Source organism: Ailuropoda melanoleuca, chromosome 2 (genome assembly GCF_002007445.2).
Source record: "Ailuropoda melanoleuca isolate Jingjing chromosome 2, ASM200744v2, whole genome shotgun sequence".
In the NCBI taxonomy this organism is placed as follows: domain Eukaryota; kingdom Metazoa; phylum Chordata; class Mammalia; order Carnivora; family Ursidae; genus Ailuropoda; species Ailuropoda melanoleuca.
This window is the reverse complement of record NC_048219.1, coordinates 160,295,979-160,321,381: the sequence shown is the minus strand read 5'-3', so window position 1 is coordinate 160,321,381 and position 25,403 is coordinate 160,295,979. Positions and strand designations below refer to the sequence as shown.

The window sequence follows — 25,403 nt, the reverse complement described above, 5'->3', positions numbered from 1 at the left end:
TAATAGCAAGAAACCGGAAGATAGAGACTATAGCACTAAGAAGCTAGAAAGAGAAATTAGATTCCATTGAGCGCCAGTGACATAAACCACTCTGCATTTAATTGATAGATCGCAGGACTTAGCCAGACAGGTAAGCCTTCCAGGCTTCTAGGCTTCTTTCCAATTCTGCACCTGAGGAAGCTGAAAAGCCTTTATTTTAATAGCTTAGTAAATGATAGTTATCTGGTATCTTAGGCTCACAGGAGAGAGTTGCTATGGAGCTAAAAAGGATTATAATGGCACCCTAGATGAGGTTGGGGCTTATACACTGTTACCCAAGGAGCTGGATATGAGTCTGCCTTACAGGGATGAGCTGGAGAAAAGTCTTTAAATAAGATCCAGGTGAAATCAGATATGACCAGATTTACCTAAAACTGAAGAGAAATTGTGAGCAACCTTGGGTTGTGTAACACATTCTTTGACCTCAGAAACATTAGAAAATATATTGCATATTCATTGACTCATGCATATGCTACATATATATTGTTTGAAACTCCAGTTTAAGCTGAAGTTTCAAGATGGGGAAAATTATACTGAATACACGATGTAGTTTTGTGCACACTTTTTAAAAATAAAGGACACAATTTCTAATTCACAAAGTTGCTACTATATCTATACCTGTAGATATCTGTATCTGTATCTATTTTTAAGCCAGTTTTCTTTTAGGAATATTAGATTTTAAATATTAGGACATATTTCTGGCAAGCAAACACAATAGAAACATGAAATTAATTGAGAATTAAAAAATATATAATGTATTGGAACATAATTTACACTTGTACTAATTGCTAGAAAGTCACTGGTAGACACACTTGGCTGTCACAGGAGACCTGAGCAAATAAAGAATGAGAATTTTCCCTGTCTCATGATTTTAGGGTCTGACCAGGCATGTGTAGTGACACAGGGAAGCAGGAACTTAGGCCTCAGGATAGAAATACCTGAAAGGGTGGGAGAGGTTTTAAGAAAACTGAGTCAACTGCCAGAGTGAAGAGGTGAGTCATAGGCTGATAAGGAAACACTCCATTCAGAGATGTCAACATTCCCTGGATTTTTTTCCACGTTAGAAATGGCTAGATAGGGGTGAGAACCAGGCTAAAGAAGTGTATTTCAATAGATGGGAGGCAAAAGAGAAGAGGGTTGTGAGTGACAAAAATTCTCTCCTTGTCCGAACTCTAGCTGGGCTCCTCTGAGCCCTTTCTTGACTAGGCCCCAACCTTGACCTTTAAAGACTTGAATAAAACACAAGTTTCTAATAGCCCAAGACTGCATTCTTAGGACAACCCTAGCCCTGCTTAAGGAGCCTGCTTGAGAAAACTCAAGGCTGCCGAAAGAATTTACTATTTGTTCCAGCTAATACCTACGGATGGGGTCCCTATCTCTCAGTCTCCATGGATTGTAAGAAGCTAACTTTCATAAGTGCTAGTTAACAACCCCAGGTAGGTTTCATATGGACCATCATCCCCTTCTTTCTACTTTTTGTAAGTTTTCACCTCTCTGACTCTATTGAGCCCCCACTCATCCCCTCCCTATTTCCCCATTCTCTCTTTAAATGGCTTTAGTCACCTCTATGCAAATCAAAGTTGAGTTCAGTTCACACTGGAAACTTTTCCCTGTTGCACTAGTACATTAGTAATTAAAATCTGTCCTTACTACTTTAAGTAGTATCTTACTATGTTTATCTTTGACAACGGGAAGAGGAAATTGTGCCTTCAGTACTGGGGACCCTTATCCATGTGTATGTAGTAGTGCTCTAGCCATCCAACTGTCTGAGAGACATTGCTGTCATCTTTTTGGCATCACGTGGCACTTTTTAGTACCATGTTAAGTACATAAAAGTATATCATATTGATGGATTTAATCATAACAGCAGCTTTAGGAGAAAATGAGGCTTAGAGAGATGTAGAAATCTGCTAAAATTAAATTGGCCAGTGTCAGCTGGATTCTGACCTGGGTCTGTCTGATGCCAAAGTTTATGCCTGACCTTCTCCACACTATTTGCATAGATGGCAACCACACATATTTCGGAAATTGCACTAGGGATAAGAAAGAAAACCGAAATCCACTGATATAAACTGGAAAATTCCAGAAGGAAAAGAAAGGAACTTGACACCCAAGGGCAAGGCAGGAGCCCAATTAGGAGATCTGGGCCAGCTTCTTGAAGTTGACAAACTGGTATAGGAGACCTCATGGGGGTGGCTATTGGGATCCGGGGCTGTATTTGGTTTATTTCTCTTGTCAGGTCTCAGAGTTAGCTTTGAAAACAGGGAGGAGGGTTGACTGTATACAGGTAGGAAAATAGGTGTTGACATCTGGAAACTGAGTGAACACAATCGGTGCTGCTGTAAGAGTCTCTCAAATAAAGAGTGAAATTATTACTTAAGGTGTAGTGAAAGTTATGCTTAAGTGAATTGTCTGCAGAGGATGCTTTTAAGTCATCACTTCCAAGGAGTGATTACAGTTCATAGATTAAAAGATCATATATTTGTGTATAGATAGCTACCAGCAATACATCATCTCCTTTGAATATTCTGGATGCCAAGATTTATGACTGCAGCTGTTAACAAGCCACCACATATGAGTGGTTATATTGCAGATATAATGCTGTTGAGATAATGTTTTTAGGCTAAAATCTTCCCATTGATTTATTTTCCTTGTCTCCTTTTTATTATTAAATTGCTCAGTAAACTTGCAATGGATTCTGAAACAATGTGCTTCTAAAATTATTAAAGAATTTTGAGGAACTCTGAAATTGCTCAGGTGGAGAGTCCATTAAGTTGCATTTTAACTTATTAAGACAAGGAAAACCTGATATCTGATAGCAAGTGATCAGGTTTTTTGTTTTTGTTTTTTTTAACTTTCAGGGAAAATTTGTAGACACTCCTGTCTCACCCTAAACCCACACCCTCAATAATATCATTTTTAAATTTCTTTCTTTTCTTTTTTTTTTTTTAAGATTGTATTTATTTATTTATTTGACAGAAAGAGAGACAGCCAGCGAAAGAGGGAACACAGGCAGGCAGAGTGGGAGAGGAAGAAGCAGGCTCATAGCGGAGGAGCCTGATGTGGGGCTCCATCCCACAACGCCGGGATCACGCCCCGAGCTGAAGGCAGACCCTTAACAACTGAGCCACCCAGGCGCCCCTTAGATTTCTTTCTGAAAACTTTCCAAAAATAACTTTTTTGAAGCAACTTTGTAGGACAGGTTCTGGGGTCTGAGCTTTAAGAAGTTGAATGAGGATAAAACACACTTGAATTGAAGTTGTTCCCATAGGCCCAGCGACATTTATCTCTGTGCCATATTCTAATGACAAATTCTTTCTCCTTCCAACTCAGTAAGTACCATTCAATTTCTCAAGGGGAAGAAAAGAGCAGAAAATGTAGTTGTATTAGTGAGAGTTGTCCTTTTTCACTGAGTCCAGGACAGCCCAGTCCCAAATGTCCAATGGACTGCTATGCAGACAGACTTACAGCAGACAGCGTGGCCACGTTTGCAGCATGGTGACCTGTGATCCCACCCAGCATGTGGGCATATGCATGTCTATAACAGTGTGAGGGAGAGTGAAAAAATGACAAGTAGCAATTTTTTAGAATCATGAGAATCAAGATAAATTAAAGGTCCTCTAGAATCTTTATCTCCTCAGATTCTTATCCCCTTGGTACAAAGCAACAAAGTTTGCCTATAAATATAATTGCAACGAAAAACACTCAGGAGATATGAACATTGTGGGAAAAACATAAAAATAGTTTGAAGTATTTTTATAGAAAAATTTTTCAAAAGCATGAAAAAAGAGAAGATTGCAGATTTAATTATACAAAGTAAGTCTTAATTTAATTCCTTGTTTATATGTTGTGAGTATTGGAAAAGGGAGTGAAAAATCTTACATAAGATTTAGTTGGGATTTTAGAGGCATCGTGCGTGCCCAGAACTTCCACCAGATTCTATCACAGCAGACAGTCTCAGTGTCCCTTGTTTTCTCAGTCAATACTATGCATAACACTGTTGAGGTAGATAAAATGTGTGCCTGGCACATTCTATGTGTTTTACATGCAGTATTTTCTTTGACACACACAGCGACCTTAAGTAGTAAATACTAATATTACTCCCTTTTAACAGATTAGAAAACATGGAGGCCCAGCGAGGAAGCTCAGTTTCAGTAAAGCAAATGCAAACCAGAACGCATGTATCCAGCGCGAGAGCTTTATCAGTTAATGTGGTACAACCTCTTACTGGGCTTGCTCTTCCCTGACTGGAAGCAACACCCCCTCCTCTGCACGCTACCTAAATTTCTCTTAGGCCCCTTAACACTTTCTGTCTTCCATTACAGTAATCTATGTGCACATTTTATCTTCTTGACAGCAGGGATAACACCTCAATCATGTTTTTAACTCCTCCACTGTCATTCACATGTCATGCATTCAACACTTGTTGAATGAATAATGAAGCATTTCATTTCATGAGGAAGTTTCTGAAAAAAAGAAAGTAGAGGAAGAAAATCACAGCTAGAGTCCAAGGCAATTCTTCAGAATGTCAAATAGTAAAATAATGTTGGCTGAGTTTATTATTTATATAAGACACAGTTTACTTGAAAGAATATAATCAGACTCGATCAAAACATCAAAACAAACAATGTGGATATTTCAGTTTTGGATGCACAAATGATAACGTTAATTCTAACTGCCTAGATATTAGCTCATGGAAATTGCTTTATAGTGCATTACTGTGTTTCAGTGGAATGGTTAACATTCTGGAAACCCTGAAATTATTGTTAAATTTTCTTAGTGATGTGAAAGGAAATATAAAAGTGATCAAAATGGAGATGATTATTCCTAAAACCTGATTATTCTTGATTTATGCTATAACTTAGGAAAACCTAGTCAACACATTTCTGCAAATAAAATGGGCAAATGATGATTATTTATTTACATTTTATCTATTTATCATCTTACATATCCATCTGACCACTTTGTTATTATTATTAATATACACTTCAGCATAATTAACATCCTGTATTATGTTAGTTTCAGGTCTACAATATAGTGATTGAACATTTCTATACATTACTCAGTGCCCATCACATCACTCTTAATCCCCTTCACCTATTTCACCCATTCCCCCACCAACAACCCCTCTGGTAACTACCAGTTTTAAAAGTCTGGGTTTTTGTTTGTTTGTTTGTTTGTTTGTCTCTTTTTCTCTTTGTTCATTTGTTTTATTTCTTAAATTTCACATATGAGTGATCCATACAATCACTTTAGAAAAAGCTGTAAAAGCCAGAAAACTTTAAAAAATTAAAATTACCTACAAATTGTAAGCATGTAAACTGGTAAAATCCAAATAACGTCAGCAGTTTAATTAATAGTTTTTGTCAGTGTTTATTCCCTGGTTTTAAAAATGTACAACAGTTATGTAAGATGTTTCATTGAAAAAAGTGGGGTGAAGGGATACAGGGACTCTGTACTATCTTTGTAATTTCTTGTGAACATTAAATTATTTCAAAGTAAAAAACAAACAAAACAAAACCCACGATCCAGAGATAACAATCGTTAATATTTCAAAAATCTCCTTCCAGTATCGAAAAAGAAATGTCTAACACCTCTTTCTCAGAACTATGCAAATTTGAATAGAGTTCCAGAATCCCACTTTAAATATGTGTCCATCTGTGTCTGTCATTGTTATTGTTAAATTTAAGATCTATGATAAGGAATATTGTATAATAAAAGGAATGTTCAAATAATGAGTTGTTTATTTGTGAACAATTATAAAATCTCCCTATGAAATAACTATTTTTATCAAAGATTTCTCTTAAGTCTACATTTAATTCACTTCTACTTTTAAAGGGCCTGATGCAAAGCTACCCCATTCCATGAGGAACCTCCCTGGGGGAATGACAGGAGAGAAAAAGGGGAGCACAGGTTTCCTAGTTGTTCTTTGTAATTCTATATTGTCTCATGTTTCCCTAAGATGGTGTTATTTGTTCCTTCTGTGTTCTAAGAACATGATTTTTTAGTATAAGTTCTTTTTTCCTTTATTCAAATTAATTATTTAGAGCTGAATCTGTGAAATAAAGTGTACATTTCTTAATGTTATACCCATGCCATATTTCTTTCTATCTCTAGACCATAAGATGGTAGATGCAGAGAGTTGATTGTTATTTGCTTACAGATAACTTCTTGCCTCCATTCTGCGTAAGCCAAATAATCAGTGTAATGGTTCTAGAAAGAAATCATCAAGGAAATGGACTTTTTTTTTTTAAAGATTTTATTTATTTATTCGACAGAGATAGAGACAGCCAGCGAGAGAGGGAACAGAAGCAGGGGGAGTGGGAGAGGAAGAGGCAGGCTCATAGCAGAGGAGCCTGATGTGGGGCTCGATCCTGTAACACTGGGATCACGCCCTGAGCCGAAGGCAGAAGCTTAACCGCTGTGCCACCCAGGCGCCCCTGGACTTGTTTTTTTAAGAAAAATAATATTTCCTGGAGATTCTCAGGAAAAATATTCCTAAATGAGACCTGGGAGCCCTTAGTGAATATTTTTCTTCTTATCTTAATATATATGTCTATTGTTCATAATTAAGGCATTCTGGGATCACTGTCTTTCTGAACTAAGGGATAGTGAGTAACATTCATGTATCTTGGAAGTAACATTCACTAGCAGTAGGGGAGGCTAGACTCTGGGCATTTGGTTTTTCAGCATCTGTAAAGAAATCCAGACTTTTTTTTTTTTTTTTTTTNAATGTTCAGTTAGCCACTATATAGTACCTCATTAGTTTTTGATGTAACGTTCAGTGATTCATTAGTTACATATAACACCTAGTACATATCACAACACATGCCCTCCTTAATACGCATCACTCTGTTGCCTCCCATCCCCCTCCCTTCTGTAACCCTCAGTTCGTTTCCTGGGATCCATAGTCTCTCATGGTTCAATCCCCTCTCTGATTGTTCCCCTTCAGATTTCCCTCCCTTCCCCTATCGTCCTCTGTGCTATTGCTTATGTTCCACATAGGAGTGAAACCATATGATAATTGTCTTTCTCTGCTTGACTTACTTCACTTAGCATAATCCCCTCCAGTCCCGTCCATGTTGCTGCAAATGGTGGGTATTCATCCTTTCTGATGGCTGAATAATATTCCACTGTATATATGTGCCACGTCTTCTTTATCCATTCATCTGTTGAAGGATCTCGGCTCCTTCCACAGTTTGGCTATTGTGGACATTGCTGCTATGAACATTGGGGTGCATGTGCCCCTTCTTTTCACTACATTTGTATCTTTGGTGTAAATACCTAATAGTGCAACTGCTGGGTCGTAGGGTAGCTCTATTTTCAGCATTTTAAGGAACCTCCATACTGTTTTGCAGAGTGGCTGTACCAGCTTGCATTCCCACCAACAGTGTAAGAGCGTTCCGCTTTCTCTACATCCTTGCCAACATTTGTTGTTTCCTGTCTTGTTAATTTTTGCCTTTCTGACTGCTATAAGGTGGTATCTCATTGTGGTTTTGATTTGTATTTCCCTGATGGCTAATGATGTTGAGCATTTCTTCATATGTCTGTTAGTCATTGGTATGTCTTCTTTGGAGAAGTGTCTGTTCATGTCTTCTGCCCATTTTTTGGGTTATTTGTTTTTTTGAGGGTTGAATTTGAGAAGTTCTTTGTAGATCTTGGATATCAGCCCTTTATCTGATATGTCACTTGCAAATATTTTCTTCCATTCCGTGGGTTGCCTCTTAGTTTTGTTGACTGTTTCCTTTGCTTTGCTTCTCTTTACAGAAGCGTTTTATCTTGATAAAGTCCCAATAATTCCTTTTTGCCTTTGTTTCCCTTGCCTTTGGAGACATGTCTTGAAAGAAGTTACTGTGGCCAATGTTGAAGAGGTAACCACCTATGTTCTCCTCTAGGATTTTGATGGATTCCTGTCTCACATTGAGGTCTTTCATCCATTTTGAGTTTATTTTTGTGTATGGTATAAGGGAATGGTCCGGTTTCATTTTTCTATATAGCTGTCCAATTTTCCCAGCACCACTTATTGAAGAGACTGTCTTTTTTCCTTCAGATATTTTTTCCTGACTTGTCAAAGATTAGTTGACGATAGAGTTGAGGATCCATTTCTGGAGTTTCTATTCTGTTCCATTGGTCTGTGTGTCTGTTTTTGTACCAATACCATGCTGTCTTGGTGATCACAGCTTTGTAACATAGCTTGAAGTCAGGCAATGTGATGCCCCCTGCTTTGTTTTTCTTTTTCATTATTCCCTTGGTGATTTGGCGTCTTATGATCCTCTCAATTGATGCAGAAAAGGCATTTGACAAAATACAACATCTGTTCCTGATTAAAACTCTTCAAAGTATAGGGATAGAGGGAACATTCCTCAATATCATAAAAACCATCTATGAAAAGGCCACAGCAAATATCATTTAATGGGGAAAAGCTGAGAGCTTTTCCCTTAAGGTCAGGCACACGACAGGGATGCCCACTTTGACCACTATTGCTCAACATAGTGCTAGAAGTCCCAGCCTCAGGAGTAAGACAACAAAAAGAAATAAAAGGCATCCATATTGGCAAAGAAGAAGTCAAACTCTCTCCCTTCACAGATGACATGATACTTTATGTGGAACACCCAGAAGACTCTACCCCCAAATTACTAGAACTCATACAGCAATTCAGCAATGTGGCAGGTATACAAAGTCAATGCACAGAAATCAGTTGCTTTTTTATACACTAACAATGTAACTGTAGAAAGAGAAGTTAGGGAATCGATTCCATTTACAATAGCACCAAAAGCCAAAAGACACCTTGGAATAAACCTAACCAAAGAGGTAGAGGATCTATACTCTAGAAACTACAGAACCCTTAATGAAGGAAATTGAGGAAGACACAAAAAGATGGAAAAACATTCCATGCTCATGGATTGGAAGAATAAACATTGTTAAAATGTCTATCCTACCCAGAGCAATTTATACTTTCAGTGCCATCCCTATTAAAATACCATTGGCATTTTCAAAGAGCTGGAACAAACAATACTGAAATTTGTATGGAACCAGAAATCCAGACTTTTAAAGTGATATCAAATCAAGAGCTATTGGATTTCAGATAGAGATGGAAGATGAGGATGGTAAACCTGGTAACTGAAGATCAGAAGTCCTTTTCCTATTTTTGTACTCAGCCTCTGTCTCCCTTATTAAATTTTTCACTAGCCTGGCTAGACCAGAACTCAGATTTATATATAATGAGTATTTCCTGCATAACTGAGTTCATACAATGAAGATTCATACTCACTGCACATTTATTAAAATGAAGTGGCTATATATATCCTATTACAGTGAAGCACTAAAAAAAATAGTCCAAAGTATTCTAGTTGTCTGCTGCCAACAGTGGTAATATCTGGACTGGGGTGAGGAAATACATTGTTGGTTGAAATAATTCCATTTTCTTTGTAAACCCCATTGTTTTGCATTCTCTTGATAAATCTAAAACTAACTAAAATCTTTTTGTTCACGGTGAGGGTTGTTTATGTGCAATTTGGTATTAAATATTACCAAAGTGTACCTTTTCTCTATAAGGTTGAACCTGGATTTTTGTCATCCAGCTGTTTTTGTCAACAAGATAAAAGGAGATTTGAGATTTTTATATGCAAGTGATGGCATTACATTATATATAAGACACTGATACTGACTATGAAATGCTTAAGTAAATGTTCTTTGGAGCTTCTGTTTCTGTTATGGTACTAGAAATACATTCCCCCAAAAGGAAAATAGAGCAGGACAAGCAGGCAAAAATCAGATTGCATTTTATTAGTCAGTTTTATTTTTTTGATGTAAGTTTATTTTTGCTTAGAATAAGGATATTTCTATGTGCTGATAAATTAGTATCTATTAGCTTTTAAAAATATGGTTTTACTAAAAGTAATTAAAGATTATTCTAATGACAAATATTTTAAAAAGATGCATCTTTAAATATTCCTTTCCAAGCAATATGATATTTAAATTATAAAAATGATAATTAACCAGTCCTGAACTTTCTTTGGTTGAAAAAGTAAGCCTTCTTATGAATAATAGGTTGGTGTTTTTAAAGTTACACTGGTAAGAGTTAAGGGCAATTCTTTGGTTTTAAAAAGGCCTTCAGAGATGTAGGTGTGTTGGTTTCTTTGTTTTACATGATGACTAACCACCAAATGTTTGGGAATGTATATATAATTAACTGAAATATTCTGTTTTCTTTCTGTGTAGCTCACAAGTTGTACATACTAGTATTTTTTTGCAATCCCTATAACACAACCGCAGTGAATATATATAATATATAATATAGTATATAGATAATATTAAGGTAAAAATCAATTTCATATTGCTTTAGAACATTCATATCTTATTAATAAGAAATTAACATATTAAAAATTATACTAAATCCTTTCGTACTTTTTAAAAAATTTTTTTGAAGATTTTATTTATTTATTTGAGAGAGAGAGAGCATGAGATGGGGGAGGGTCAGAGGGAGAAGCAGACTCCCTGCTGAGCAGGGAGCCCAATGCCAGACTTGATCCCACAGACTCCAGGATCATGACATGAGCTGAAGGCAGTCGCTTAACCAGCTGAGCCACCCAGGTGCCCATCCTTTCATACATTTAAAATAAGACAAGGCAACCTAAGTCAATGACAGGTTTCCCTCTCAGCTTCTTGTTTGTTTTACCACATTTCGTAGAGAGCTCTATTCTCTGCCATCAGTAAGACAATAATACTATTCTAATAATGAAAGACAACAGCCCTCTGCTTGTCTACCCAGCGCTACTATAAAGAAGAAGGAGTTTGTGGCAAAAGGGGGAATTAATGCTGATGTTCACCAATTGCTGCCAGATTTTAAAAAGTAACCAGAAATGTTGACATTTATCTGAAATCCCTGGATTTTTTAAAAGCCGAAAATTTGATTTTTAAAAATACACTGTGTAGGCCAAACAGAACCCTTCTACAGGCCGGATTCATTCTGTGCGGCAACTTGTGAAATGTGATTTAGAGAATGTAATGCTTCGGGCCTACATTGCTATGCCCTTGGGACTTAACAATGCTCCCTTCTTACCTGAGCAGGAAGGCACACGATATTGTTGTAATTATTATTTCTTCACACTCATATTTATGATAAAGGTTTGCAGTGTTTTCTTAAAGCTCTACTGAAAACATAAGGAGAAGTATCCTTAGCTAATATTCTAAGTTTCCCTGCTTGTTTTAAGTCTCTCCAGTACCAGTGGCTTCCAAAATTCTGATTTCCGACTGCTTTGCTCAGTTCGTTATCATTTCCTATGTTTGTAGAGTGTTTGGATGACTGGCTTCAATGTATCTTAACTAAAAGCACTTACAATATTCAGGTCATAAATTAGACTTGCAGTTTCTAAATGAATTTTGACTCGGGCGTTTAACCTACCTGTGAATTTTATAACACTTTCCCATTAAAAAGGGAAAAATATAAACTGTTGAAAGATGATTGCTAGTTATTCAGCCGCATGTGGTAGTACGCTTAAAGATTTTATTTTCCTCAGAAACTACTACTACTTATAAAGCTCATCCATCATATGTAATGAGAGCTGTCAGGAATATTTAGTGAGAAATAGCTGCTTGATATGCTAATAGCAGCCCCTCAGTGAATTCATTTTGTTCTGCTTCTTGACATTAATGGTTTTCATAATCTAATGAATGATGTGTGCAATAGAAGCAAGGCCACAGGGAAAGATCATATAAAGTTAAAGTAGGGAAAATCTTTATCAGTATTGCATCCATTTAGTAGAATGCATTTTATATATATCCATATTTATCTTGACTTTTACTGATTTCTACTTGAAAATACCATTTGGAATTAGGGATTCTAGTCTGCTTCCTGCCAGTTTGCCTTCCTTAATGGTACGGTAGCTTTGGCTTCTCATTTGGTCTGGTTAGTCAAAATGCTCGTGAGGAGTGATTTCTTACATCCTCAGAAGTACGTGAGAATTTTGAGTCCGCAAGATGCTAGTGATTTACAAGCAAAAAGCAGTTGGAACCATGGAAGTGCTGATGCAATCAATAATAATTTGATTGGTTAAATCGGGAGTGCCATTCTGAGCTCTCTATTCTCCAGGACTATGTGTGTGATTAATTTATATGAACCTCCTTTGCATCATGGCTTTAAAAATAGGATAGATGCACATTTGTCAGGGACAGTTAAGTAGGGTGCTGCCTGAGATTGGAGATGTAAATGACCTCTCAAGGTCTCTTCCAGTCTTGTGATTTTATGAATCTATAGTAATCAAAGTGGAGTCACCCACATCAGTACTTATAAAAGCATTGTATGTGCTTATAAGGTTATATAGATATATATAAAACTGAAATCAAGGGAGTCCCTAACATTTCTCAGCAGGTTTCAATTCCATTTTTAAAACATAGTATTTAAAATAAATATTTTAATTCCTTTAAATGTTAAGTATTAACACATTTTAAACTCTAATGACAGCAAATTGTATTTTTTTTAGTTAATGAAGCACTGATATATTTGAAGTAATTTTTTTTTGTTAGTTCTGTTATCTTGTATGAGCTGGATTACTGTGAAAAAAACAGCATACTTTTTAAAATATAAGTATAAGAGGAATCTTAATTCCATGGTCAGAGAAGGGACTTTTTTTCTAAGTAGAGAAAAAAGAGAATTTTACCCAACTAAACATTCAGGTTTTTAATAAAGCAAGTGAACACAATTCATAGGCATCATCAGGCTAATTAATTTATTGATTATCATACTTTTTGTGGCCAATCGCTCTTTTTCTCTTTTGTTCTATAACAGATTTTGTGTTTGCGGACAGCAGTTTTGAAATTGCGAAGTAAGTAGTAACTGATTTCATATTGATCTGATTTTATGTCCTCTGGTTGCTTAGCGTGTGGCTGTGTTTTATATAACTAACTACGTTGTGAACACTTCAGTTGTCTACGTCATCTCTGAATGCCTGTGAGCCAGATTGTCTTGGTTAGAACGTAGACTTGCCAGCTGTGTGATATTGTCCAAAGCACTTCAATTCTCTGTACTGCGGTTTCCTCAAGTGTGAGGTGGGGATTATAACAGAACCTTTATCAAAGGGCTGCCATGAGATTTAAAAAGATAAAAGTACTTAGAGTAGAGCCTTGCTTATTAGTCCTCAGAGTATGTTGGTTATTTTTACTCATTTAACAAATATTCAATGAATGCCTACTAAGGTGCCCTTCTAGTCATGGGGACACTACAAAAAGCAAAAGATAAAACCCCTGATTCACAGAATTTATATTCTTATGGTCTTAGAGCATTTATTATTCTTAAATCATGTGACATGATATTGAAAAGGTACACAGTAGTGTTTACTAACCAGGTGAATGAATGGATGGATGAATGAGTGAATGACTAAATGAATACCTAAATCTGTGACCTACTTGCTCTTCCTATTTCTCAGGCAGAGTGAACAAACATAGAACAGAGTTTAATTCACAATAGGGACAATAAGGCAAATAACCCTAGAAATGGGCTACGCATCTGGCAGCCATGCCATTCATGGGTGTCACAGAAAGCCAGATTGGAAAGTGCCACGTTAAGGAAGAAGGACTGATTATTAGCCCCTCAAAATGTCTTTTCAATTTATAGAGGAGTACAAAAATCTCAGCATGTACACTCTTAACTTACTAGTGAATGAGATATCAAAGACTTCTAATAAGCTTTCGGTCAAAAAATAATCTTTCCTCATGAGTGTCTGCAAATGCACTGTTAGCAAGTCCTCTCTTGGTTTTACAAATGGATATTCAGTTGTCTGGACATAATTTGTTGAAAAACTACTTTTCCCCCATTGAATTGTCTTGAGACTCTTGTCAAAAATAAATGTAAAGATTTAGTTCTGGACTCACTTCTATTCCATTAGTCTGTGTTTGTTCTATTCCACTGGTCTCTGATTATCTTTTTGCCAGTACTACAGTCTTGATTATTAAAGTTCTATAGTAAGCTTTGAAATTAAGGAAGTCATCAAAATGCATTCTTCTACAAGATTATTTTTGCTATTTTGGGTCCTTTGCATTTCCATATAAACATTAGGATCAGCATATTAATTTCTGCAAAAATGCCAAACCTGATTGTTGTGGGGATTGTGTTGAATCTGTGGTATTACCATCTTGACAATATTAATCCTTCCAATCCATGAACATTGGGTGCCTCTCCATTGTTTTTATATTTTCTTTAATTTCAATAATGCCTTACAGATTTCAGTGTACAAATCTTGTACTCTTTTTCTTGAGTTTGTTCCTAGCTACTTTATTTGTTTTCATATTATTGTAAGTGGAATTTTTGAATTAATTTCATTTTTGGATTGTTTATTACTAGTGTATTGATATACAGTTAATTTTTATATGTTGATCTTATATCCAACAATCTTGCTGAAATCATTTAATAGTTCTAACTTGTGTGTGTGTGTGTGTACGTGTGCGTGTGCGTATTCCTTAGGATTTTCTATATACATGACAATGTATAGAGATAATTTTACCTTTTTCTTTCCAATTTAGATGCTTTTTATTTCTTTACTAATTTAAAAAAAAATGAATGTCACCGAAACTTCTGTGAGACATTAACACATTTGGCCTCCAACATTTAATGGCATTGATTTTGTTAGTTCTTCCTTTCTATGTTACAAGAAGGACAGAGGTAGGAGACTGTTTCCAAACTACATGATGAAAAAGAGTCAGTGAAAGAAGCAGCAGGGGTACAGGTGACCTACCTAGATTAACTTTACTCTTTCATCTGGAAGGTACCCCATTCCTTGATTACCTGGTCTCATTTTCTGTCTCTAGAGAAATTGGGAGGAATGACAGAGCTCAGTGCGTCATCTTTTACTAGAAGTTCACAAAAGAAGGATTTATGGGTAGGTTTGATTACTAATTTGTAGAACCTTATCCATTCTCTCAACAGATTTAATTGGTGTTTCCATTTTCAATAAGAAATGCCAGCTCATGTAAGACAATTAAATCTATTTTTCAAATCATAATTCTGAGTCACTACATCAACTCTATGAAATATAAATCTATCACATTTACTATATTCACTTCATCCATGAATTATGTATTTCAATTGAGAAAGTAATTAAGTTTGCTTGACATGATTTACTTTTTTACAAATGCACTGGGCTCATTACTCATGTTTTCCTTATATTTCACTCATTTGTAGTTATTTTGGTTAGTGGTTTATGAATGATGCCACAAGATTGAAACTTGGCTTATAGGCAGCCTAAGAATTCTTAGAGAAAGTTAGTAATGGACTTCTTCTAGCTCATTGTAGTTTCCTTAATTAATTTCTTTTCAAAGTAATAGATCATGTAACAATTCTGAAAATTACATTAACTGATTTTCTTAAAGACTGAGTAGAAAATATTTAAAATTTATTATTGCATAAATATTACATTTTTTCTGACTATATGAATACCCATCTTTATCAATATGCCTATGTTTCTAAATCATTAAGTGGACAAAACGTTTTGGATTTGTCTTAGATTATATCTCACTCATGTATCATTTAAGTCTCTTTCATATTCTGATATGGCAAAACAAAATCAAATTTTATGTAAGTTGTGTAGGATATAATTTCTTCCTGTGAAGAGGTTAAATTATCAATTTCATCTTTAAAAATGCTCAACATATTTTATTCCTTTATTTTTTTGAATGGATTATGTTACAATGTCTTCAAAGTCACCATTTATTTTTACTGTAGTATAGTCCTCATGAATCAGTTTTACCATTCCAAATATATAATTTTATTTCCTTCTTGACCTTTTTATGATGAACTATTTCAAGCATATACAAAAATAGACTGAAGACTATAATGTACTTCCACACAGCTTCAGTTATTATGATGTCATGGCCATTGTTTTCTCATATATACTTCCACTCATTTCCCCCTCTTCTGTAGTATTTTAAAGCAATTTCCATACCTCATCTTAATTTATTAATAGACATTTTAATACTTCTTAAAAATGAAGAATTCTTTTAAAATAATCACAATACCATTATAGGACTTTAATAATAATTTATTAATATCAAATATCTAGTCAATGATAAAATTTCCAGTTGTCTCATAGATGTCATACATTTTTCAGTTGTTTAGGTCATATGACCTGCTGTGTTTTCTGTGGTGTAGACTTTGCTGATTGTGTCTTAACTGAGTAAAGATGTGATTAGTATGAACATGATTAATATGTTCTAGTCTCTATACTTATTCTGTTGGTAGTTGTTTCTAGTGGATTGGAAGATTAAGGAAGGTCCTCTCTTAGGAGGTGCAGAAATCTACATGGCTTTCTTTTTATGATGATAATAACTTTTGATGTGTAATGCCTATCCATGAATTTGTTAAAGGTAGTTTAATGTGTGTGTGTGTACACATACATATGCATATATTGTAATATATTATAATTTATATGAATTTACACACATACATTCCTTGTCTCTCTCACATGCACACACAGATTTCTCATTTGCCAACTTGTGTTATGTGTAAAGCGTGGGTTCTATAAAGGAGGACCCCGCTTGTGAATGGAGAAATACTATAGTTTTGATTTCTAAGAACGACTTTTCCACTCACAGGACCATACAAATGCCCTTTTCCTTGCATGCTTTTCTCACGCAAGCTTATAGAGTAATTTTTTCCTGTCCTATCATGGGCACTAACCTCTCCTATGTTGCCATCCCTAATACCCTGTTCTAAAACCCTCATAAGCCACTAACCATTAGTTGCTGCTCACCATTCCGGCTTTAAATCATTTCTTCATTAACCAGGGATATCATATTCCTCCTTTTGAGCTTAGCTATTAAAAACACAATAGTATTTATTTGTGTTTTAGAGTGGCTATTTTCCTATATCAGCTTGGTCAGCCATATTTCCTGGAAGTTTTCTCAACATGTGCACACACATATGACACTTTTTCTTAGATCAGCTATCTTTCAAATGTGTAAACATATAATGTAATGTAAACATCCTTTTCTTTAAAAAATAATTTCATTATTCATTCAAAACTTCTGCCCATTTAAAGTAATGTGACTGAAGATTGTACTTATGATATTATGTATTATATGCACTTTAGTTTTGTAAGAATTCATAGTGTCAGATGGATCTAAATTATCAAAATGTAGATATGTTGTTGAAAACGGAGATACAGAACATTTGCCCCGTTGGAGATATTTAAGATCACAACTTCCTGCATATTAGGTTCTTCATGTAAATCCTAATATGAATTATTAATCCATGACTTAAATTAAATAATTATTTTTAGTAGTCTAAAATATTGTCTTAAATTCAAAAATTAAAATTCACAATATTTAATTAATATTAATAATGCTGTTTTTGTAATGACTCATTTTTGCAATAAGCAGTCACATCTGACCTATCAGTTTTATTAATGATACTAGAACTCAGTTCCCAAGGATGTCCTACCACTTCAATGGCTGCTTGTTCCTTTACATCACCTTTTAACACTATTTCTTGTGTCATGACTTTTGAACTTCCTAAATTTCTAAACGGCAGGCTATGAAGGAATCATTTACATTGAAATTGAGTATTTATTATAGCAGACTGCTAATTTTTAAAGTTCAATAGCTCTCTAGTGGTCTCATAAGAGAATGTAACTACCTCTAAATTATTACATTGTAATAAATATGGAAATGAATGTTCTTATTATATCTTTTTCTTCTTCCTACCTGACAGGAAGGAACATTATAGATGGCTTTACATCATCAATAACTAAGAGAAAATCAGGTAGATGTTCTATTTCGTAGATCCTTTCATGGTCCCATCAGATACATATTCAGTAGTTTGATGACTTGCCTGTAAAAAGCAACAGAGCTGAATTATTTCTGCTTCACCAGTTATCAAAAACGCATAGCATGTTACCATATTAAAACAGATACCATGTCCGATTATGCCCCACATTAACTGGCAACAGAGTATACAGACAGGAGAAACAAGCAGAATTACACAGAACCTGGATTTTAGGGAACCAAATTGTGACTCCCTGGGAAAAACTGATTGTAAAGCAGCTAAAAGGTAACATGGCAGAGCTGGTCCAGTTCCAGATCAGAAGGAGAGACCTGTACTGTAGTGTGGGAATAGACACTCAGCTTTCTTGAAAGTAAGAGCCAGAGTGTAAGTAGATCTCTTTGTTTGTTGTGTTTGGATATAATCAACAAGTATACATACCTATTGCAAAAACTCACTTATAATGCCAAAAATGTTAGTAAGACTCCTTGTTGCTTGCCTCTCCCATGGGAGGGAGCCATCTTTGCCTTTGATAGCTATCCTCATATATGGTTACATAATGGCTCCCAGTTTATTTAGACACACTGTGGGTAGTTCCAGGAGTTAGAAACTCATGCAAATTAGATCTCACTGATTCTGAAGACTCATTATGATGGGAAGCTTAGCTCACTTTTGCACTATTTATCCACCACATTTTTTTATATTCAGTTATTTATAATTTTGTGTAATAATTCCTACAAAATAAGAAGTAATAGGAAATAGATACAAAGATAATCACAGAACATATTTACAACTGTTCAGACCTATCCATGTATTGGTACATTCTTAGAAATGTACATTTTGAAATTCCTTAATAACTTTCCTTTATGCCATGTGGGGAGAGACATCAGACATTCCAGAAATTATGCCTAGGTAAAAGAGACCTAGTAATGAAAGCTTTCATGGGGTAATGTGAATTGTCAGGAAAAAGCAAAGCGTAAAGTTCAAGCTTTCCAGCTGGGTTTCAGAACTGAGTTTCTAAATGGCAACCTACTGTCTTTCTCTTCATATCCAAGTACCAAGGACTTTCAAATGTACCTGTTAAGTAGTTTTCAAATCTGTATAGTTGCTTCTATTGTGATCATCTTAGTTCCCAACACTATCTTCTTTCTCAAAGATATCTCTGAGCACCTCCTAAATACCATTTCTGTGTATATTTCTTTCCTTCCTCATAGCCCATTATTCCCATTATACCCTAATCATTTGTTTACAAAAAAAAATTATCTGATTATTATAGTCCCTGTGTAATACCTTTCAGGGAATTCTGACCTAGAGTAAAATGTAAAAATGCTCACCTCTGTCTATGAAGGCCTAGATGACTTAGTCCCTAATTTTTAGTCCTTTTTTTTCTGCCTGGAATATTCTTTCCCCACATTTTGCCCAAGTAAAAATTTCATTTTAAGTGTTATTTTCTCAGAGAAGCCTTTGCTTCATGTCCCACACATGTTCTTACTTCTCATCAAGTTCTCTTTCTTCTCAAAGTACTTCTGTTGATTGGTGATTACACATATATGGTATGATTCTTAAAAATGTCTGTCCTAATTGAAAATTGGCTCCCGTATATCCAGGATGTAGTAGGATTTTTGCACATAGAAAGTGCTCAGGAAAGGATTGTTGGATGAGGGAATGATTCCTAGCTGAGGGGACAGGAAATTTGGGAGAGGGAGTCATGTAGAAGCTTTCATTTTCTTTGGGATAATGGTAATTGAATGAAATGATGATTATCAGTTATCATCCTTAGTCTTAGAACCATTCAAAAACTATTTTCTTTTCTTTTTAAAATATTTGAAATTATTTTTAGGTAGGAATTTATGCCATTTCCAAAAATGAATGAAAGGCCAGTAAGTAAGTACAAGTTTTTGTATGCTTTTTGGAATCAGTTAGGTAGGATTGATAAAGCCGTATCATTTGACAATAAATTTAAATTTTAACTACTAGCAGAAAATATTTACAGTGGTAGACAATGCAATAACAGTTCATATAATGGTACTTTGACTCTAAAGACAAGATGACTTTGCTTGATTAAAGATATTAACATGGTGGGGCACCTGGGTGGCTCAGTTGGTTAAGCATCTGCCTTAGGCTCAGGTCACGATCCCAGGGTCCTGGGATGGAGCCCTACATAGGGCTCCTTGCTCGGGGGGGCAGCCTGCTTCTCCCTCTCCTTCTGATGCTCCCCCTGCTTGTGCTCTCTCTCTACCCCCCCAAATAAATAAATCAAATCTTTAAAGAAGATATTAACTTGGTGTAGAGGAATAAATTGTAACACATCTCTCATTAAATGAAGCTCCCAGTAAAATTAGAGTTTCCTCATGCAGATATGAATGAATTGGTTAGAATTGTATTAGAAAATGCAGCCCATAAAATAAAAAGTTATTTTGTCATATAATTCAAATGCTGTATTTATAGAACATAATTATTTGTAGCCATTGGTTAAACAACTTTGAAACATATATCATTGGCTTAAGGGTCAAGCGGAAGATGAAAAATAAACTGTTTTCACAGACTGAGAAGATGATAGCTCTTGGTAAATTATTTGTAAAATTATCATCTGTAGTAAAATGAAAGGCAGATTATATACCTAAGGAATTTATTCCTGTAGGGAAAGGAGTGAAAAACAGTGTGTTAGTGTTGTGTAAGTTGCTCTTTGGCAAGTGGTGTGAAAAAAAAAAAAAAAAAGATGAGTTCTGAAAACAGTTGCCTACTTTGTAAACATTTATTCAATGGAATACAGTCCATAAATTGAGGGAGTGTTGGGTGGTTATGATGTGTCAGTGTAAGTTGATCAGTTGTAACAAATGTACTACCTTGGTGGGGGATGCTGATAATGAAGCAGGATATTTACACCTGGGGGGAGGAGTAAATAGGAAATCTCAACCTTCCCCTCATTTGTGCTAAGTTTGAACCTGAAACTGCCTAAAAAAAGTAAAGTCTTTAAAAAATAATTGGGGTAGGAGGAAAGGAAGTTCTTCCAGTTCCTCCACTGCTATTTTAATACAGGATGTTGTAGAGATTTTAGTTCTCATTAATCAGAAATATATCAAGACAATCTATTTTAGTTGTATTTTCTATTTTATAGATTTCAGAGTCTCTTCAAACACTTGGTATTGGACGGATAAAACTACCTCAATAATTTATTTAACTGATTGGCAAACTTTTTTTGGTAGGCTGTATCTTTCAATCAATGTTGATGCTATTTATTATTTCTGAAATGATTTTTATATTTGAAATATAAGTTTTAACTTGCAGTTTTGTTTTTTGAAAATGTATTTTCTTTGTTACTTCAAAACCTGGCAAAGTTTTTTTAATTCATTGTCTCCACAGTGTTAGTGATATTAATCTAAAGGAAACGAAACTCATCTCTGTTGTTCCATAGCCCTCTTTAGTCTCCTGTCTGTTTGGCGTGGCTATACAGTGTCACCCCTATCAGAAAATGAACACAGATTTAAAGTTAGATTACATTTAATTTTGTGTTTCACTTAAGGAAGTTATGTGGGCTAGATTCTCATGATCAGTAGGATGAAAGTGGGTGGTCTAGAGCAGCATTTCTCAGCTTTAGTACTGACATTCTGTCCTGTATGATTGTTTGTTGTGGGCACTGCCCTGTAGATGTGTGGGATCCTTATGGCATCCTTAATCTCTAGTCATTAGAGGTTCTATTGGCCGGTAGAACTCCCCAGTTATGAGAACCAAAAGTATCTCCAGAAATGGCCAAAAATCTCCTGGGGAACAAAATTGCCCCCAGTTGAAAGCTGTTGTGATAAATAATAAATATATCTTTAATATTTATAATATATTTAATAAATATTAAATAAAATGTTGACAGATACTTAGAATATTATTGTTTGCAAAATGATAATTAGAATATTACACAACCTCAGCCAGAAATACATGTTTAAATGTAGAGAAATTAAATGTATGATAAAAGAAAATGAAGAAATTCTTAAGCTGTGATTCATATAAATGAATAGGAAAAAGAAAAATATTCTTCAGGGGTTTATTTTCTCATTGTATTAATTACTGTTATCCCTTTAAAACAACATCAAAACTTTCAAAAGAAAAAAAAAAGAAACTGGGAAAGCATAATCAAATGTACAGAATCAGTGAGCTGAGATGGAGAAGTGAACCTTCACGAGTACACATTCACAAACATGGGCTTGGGAGCTATGCACACAAAGTTCATTAAAATCATGAGCATTTTGCTGTTTTGCTTTACAAATGTGCAAGGAACATGTGGATACATATTTCTCTACTTAATCAGCAAACATTTTAGAAGCCCTAATAAATTAAAAGAAGAATATATCTGTGTGCTCTGATATTCCATAAATTTCCTTAATCACATTCAATTTTTCTCCATTCCTTAATCACATTTAATCCACCTCCCAATTTAAATTAATGTTTTCTCTGAGTTTGCAGGGCAAGACAGGTTCTTTTTGATGAGTCAAAAAAAGTTGCTTTGGTACCATAAAATAACTTTCTTTTTCCTCACTGTATGCCTCTACAACACTCTCTAGTTCTGAACACTAAGAAAAATAAGATTTTCGGAAGTGGGAACCGCAAGAAGAATAGCATCTGATAACAGTAACACATATGAACTAGTCTGGACTTGAACAACTTGTGATACATCTGAATGAAGAAAATATCCACTTAGTACAAAAGAAGTGTCATATGTGGTTTCAGAAAACAAACAAAAAACAGAACTAACAGCAAGGGCTGTGAGCTGGTTATCACAATCACAGCATTCCAGTATGGCTTCCTAAACTAATTTGTTGTTACCTGATGGAAAGGAACAAAACAAAAAAAGAATCTCCAGCATGTCACCTTTCATTAAAATTGTGTTTCTCTGCGATTTTGTTATTTGCAATTGCTCATCTGTTAAATTAAAACTTTTAATTCTTCACAGTTTGTCACCTTTTTAATTCTGGTCTGTTGACATGCACTTTTTTTAATAAATCCAAAGAAAGTTGAAAATGCAATTTGAAAGCAAATTAACAATTTTGCTGGCTGCTAAAAAGAATAAAAGAAAGCTTCATGCTTCATCTGTATTGTTTTAAGTATGCTTTAAAAAATGAACCAGCCATGTAAAGAGGTTGTTAATCTGTTTTTTCTAAACAATTGCAACATTAGCCAATGTAATGGGGTTGCTAGTTTTTTAAAGGTCTTTCCCCTGTCATTTCCTCTCTTTCATAATATGCCGGAGGATACTGGTGATTTGAAATAAATATTTATATGAAGCAAATAAAAATAAGCAATGGAGAAATCTTAATATAGTAAAGAAAGGACAAGCAAATAGAAAACAACAAGGTATAATAAATAAAAATAAAAAGTGAAATAATATATGAGCCAAACAACAAACATGAAAAGGTAGATATAGGATATTTCTAGGGAGTTTAGAAAAGTACCAATTACAAATCCTCAAGACACATGAGAAATAGCATCACTAAACATGAAAGATGCAAATTAAAATCAAATGGTGAAGCTTACTTAGTTTGGCAAAATTTTATTAAGTGAAGGGGCAGTATTGCCAAGAGTATGGAAAAATGAGATCTCTTATGTATTGTTGATGAGACTCTGGATTGTTGCAACATTTTTGCAGAGTTTATCAATAGTTAGGAATACATTCCTGGAAAATTAAAAAAAAATGATTCATATACACATATTCATTGTAGCATTGCTTGAAATCTCGAGCTGTGTATCTGTGGAGGAATAGTTTTTAAAAATGTAATGCAAATAGTGGGTACTTTTTTTCCTTTTTTACATAAGGTCAGTCTGTGTGTACTATCTTAGAGAAATGCCCCTGATCAAATAAGTATGGAATCAAGTTGCAGACCTGTATGTATATATGTTTGTGTGTGTATGTGTATACCATTCCCCACCTCTTTGCGTTTGGGAGTTTGCGGAGGTCTAGAGGAAGGCACCTTTGGGGCCTTTCCCCATGAGTTTTATTTTATTTATTTAGTTAGTTATTTTACAGTCTTGAGGTATTTATTTATTTATTTATTTGCACTTATCATGCCATGAATTCATAGGGAATTGGTTCCAGTAGCTCAGGCTCCTTCCCATTGGTTCTCACAAAGTATGCTTCTCTGGGTGGAGAACTCAGGCTGGCACTTGAGTTGAACCCAATACCTTTCTCTTTGGTTTCCTTCTTTTTCTGATCCTTTTCCTTCACACACTTCAGGAAGCTATCTCAGCTCTTTGAATGCTTAATAAGCTCAATATATACATTAATTCTCTTGGCAAGAATCTTCCTCTTAACTTGTTTGTTTACAACAATGCCATCAGCATGCTGGGTAACATTGTAGACTCTTCCAGTTTTGCCATGGTAAGATTTGTGGGGCATTCCTTTTTGAACAGTGCCCATTCTCTTGAATTCTCCAATGTCACCTTTCTTGTAGATTTGTATGTATGTGGCCAAAGGAACAACTCCAAGTTTTCTAAAAGGACTAGAGAACACATAGCAGGTGCCTCTCCTCTTTCCCTTTGCATTGGTCATTTTGGTGAATTACTGGAAAATGGCAGTTCCAGCCAAAAAGCCCTCTATGAGTTTTAATCTTTCTTCCATGGTAACACTCAACACCAGAGTGGATGCTTTCTCAAGAACTAGAGCCTGGGAAACTTTGCTTTCTCATCCACAAATCTTATTCAATGACTGACTTGTAGGGTCTTCCTTTGCTATTGCTCTCAACCCTGGGAGAGACATTTATCTTCTCCCTTCAAAGTAGATCAAATATCTCATTTTCATTATTATCCTTTTATAGCTATCATGCCATAACATGAACATTTAAAATAAGTTGAACATGGTAATTAAGAATGTGTCTTTTAGATAGCTCTTAATTTCCCACCAGTAAAATGATGAGGCACAACTGACAAAGGGAAGGATAGAATTCTGCAATTTGTATTGTCAGGTTTCCAAATAAGAGTGGAGGCTTATTTTAAAGTCAAGCATTAAACTTATTAAAACACTTAAATATATGAGTTTGAATTTGACATTTTACTGTTCGTTCATTGTGGGTACATGTTCAAGCTAATTTTCTTTGTTTGAACCCAGGGTGAATGGAATTGGGTTATTTCACTTTGCTGTTTTGTGCTTCGAACTATTTTTATTTTTATCTGTAAGCATTTCTTTTGAGCATTCCAAGGACCCGACTGACGTATTGTACTGATATTCCGATGTTATAATCATTTGGGGTGGGACTGAATGTAGGAGATGTGGAGAAAAAAGTGTGGGTATTTGAATCTCTCATTTTTTCTTGATTTTGGTTTCTCATTGTCTGATTTTTAAAATTTTCTTGCCAATAAGCTTACTATAATCTAGTTACTATTTTGTTTTAAAGATGGGGCAAAAGTAAAATGAATTAGGGCCCATATTTTCTTTTTGCAAGGACCTCCCATTCCTCACACACCTCAACTTGGAATAGGGTGACTTGGAGACTGAGCTCTGAAGCCTGAAGCTTTTCAAAGCACTGACACAGGATTGAAGGACTTGGGGGAAGGAGAAAATTGGACCCTGAGAATCTGTCCAGCTTTTGTTCAAACAATCAATGAGAAAGATACTGGCCTTTTATGTTCT

General features: G+C 35.1%; 1 pseudogene; it reads right to left on the bottom strand.

Moving 5' to 3' along the window:
* Positions 1-23,840: 23,840 nt before the first annotated feature.
* Positions 23,841-24,329, bottom strand: LOC100468909 (annotated as a pseudogene).
* Positions 24,330-25,403: the final 1,074 nt, after the last annotated feature.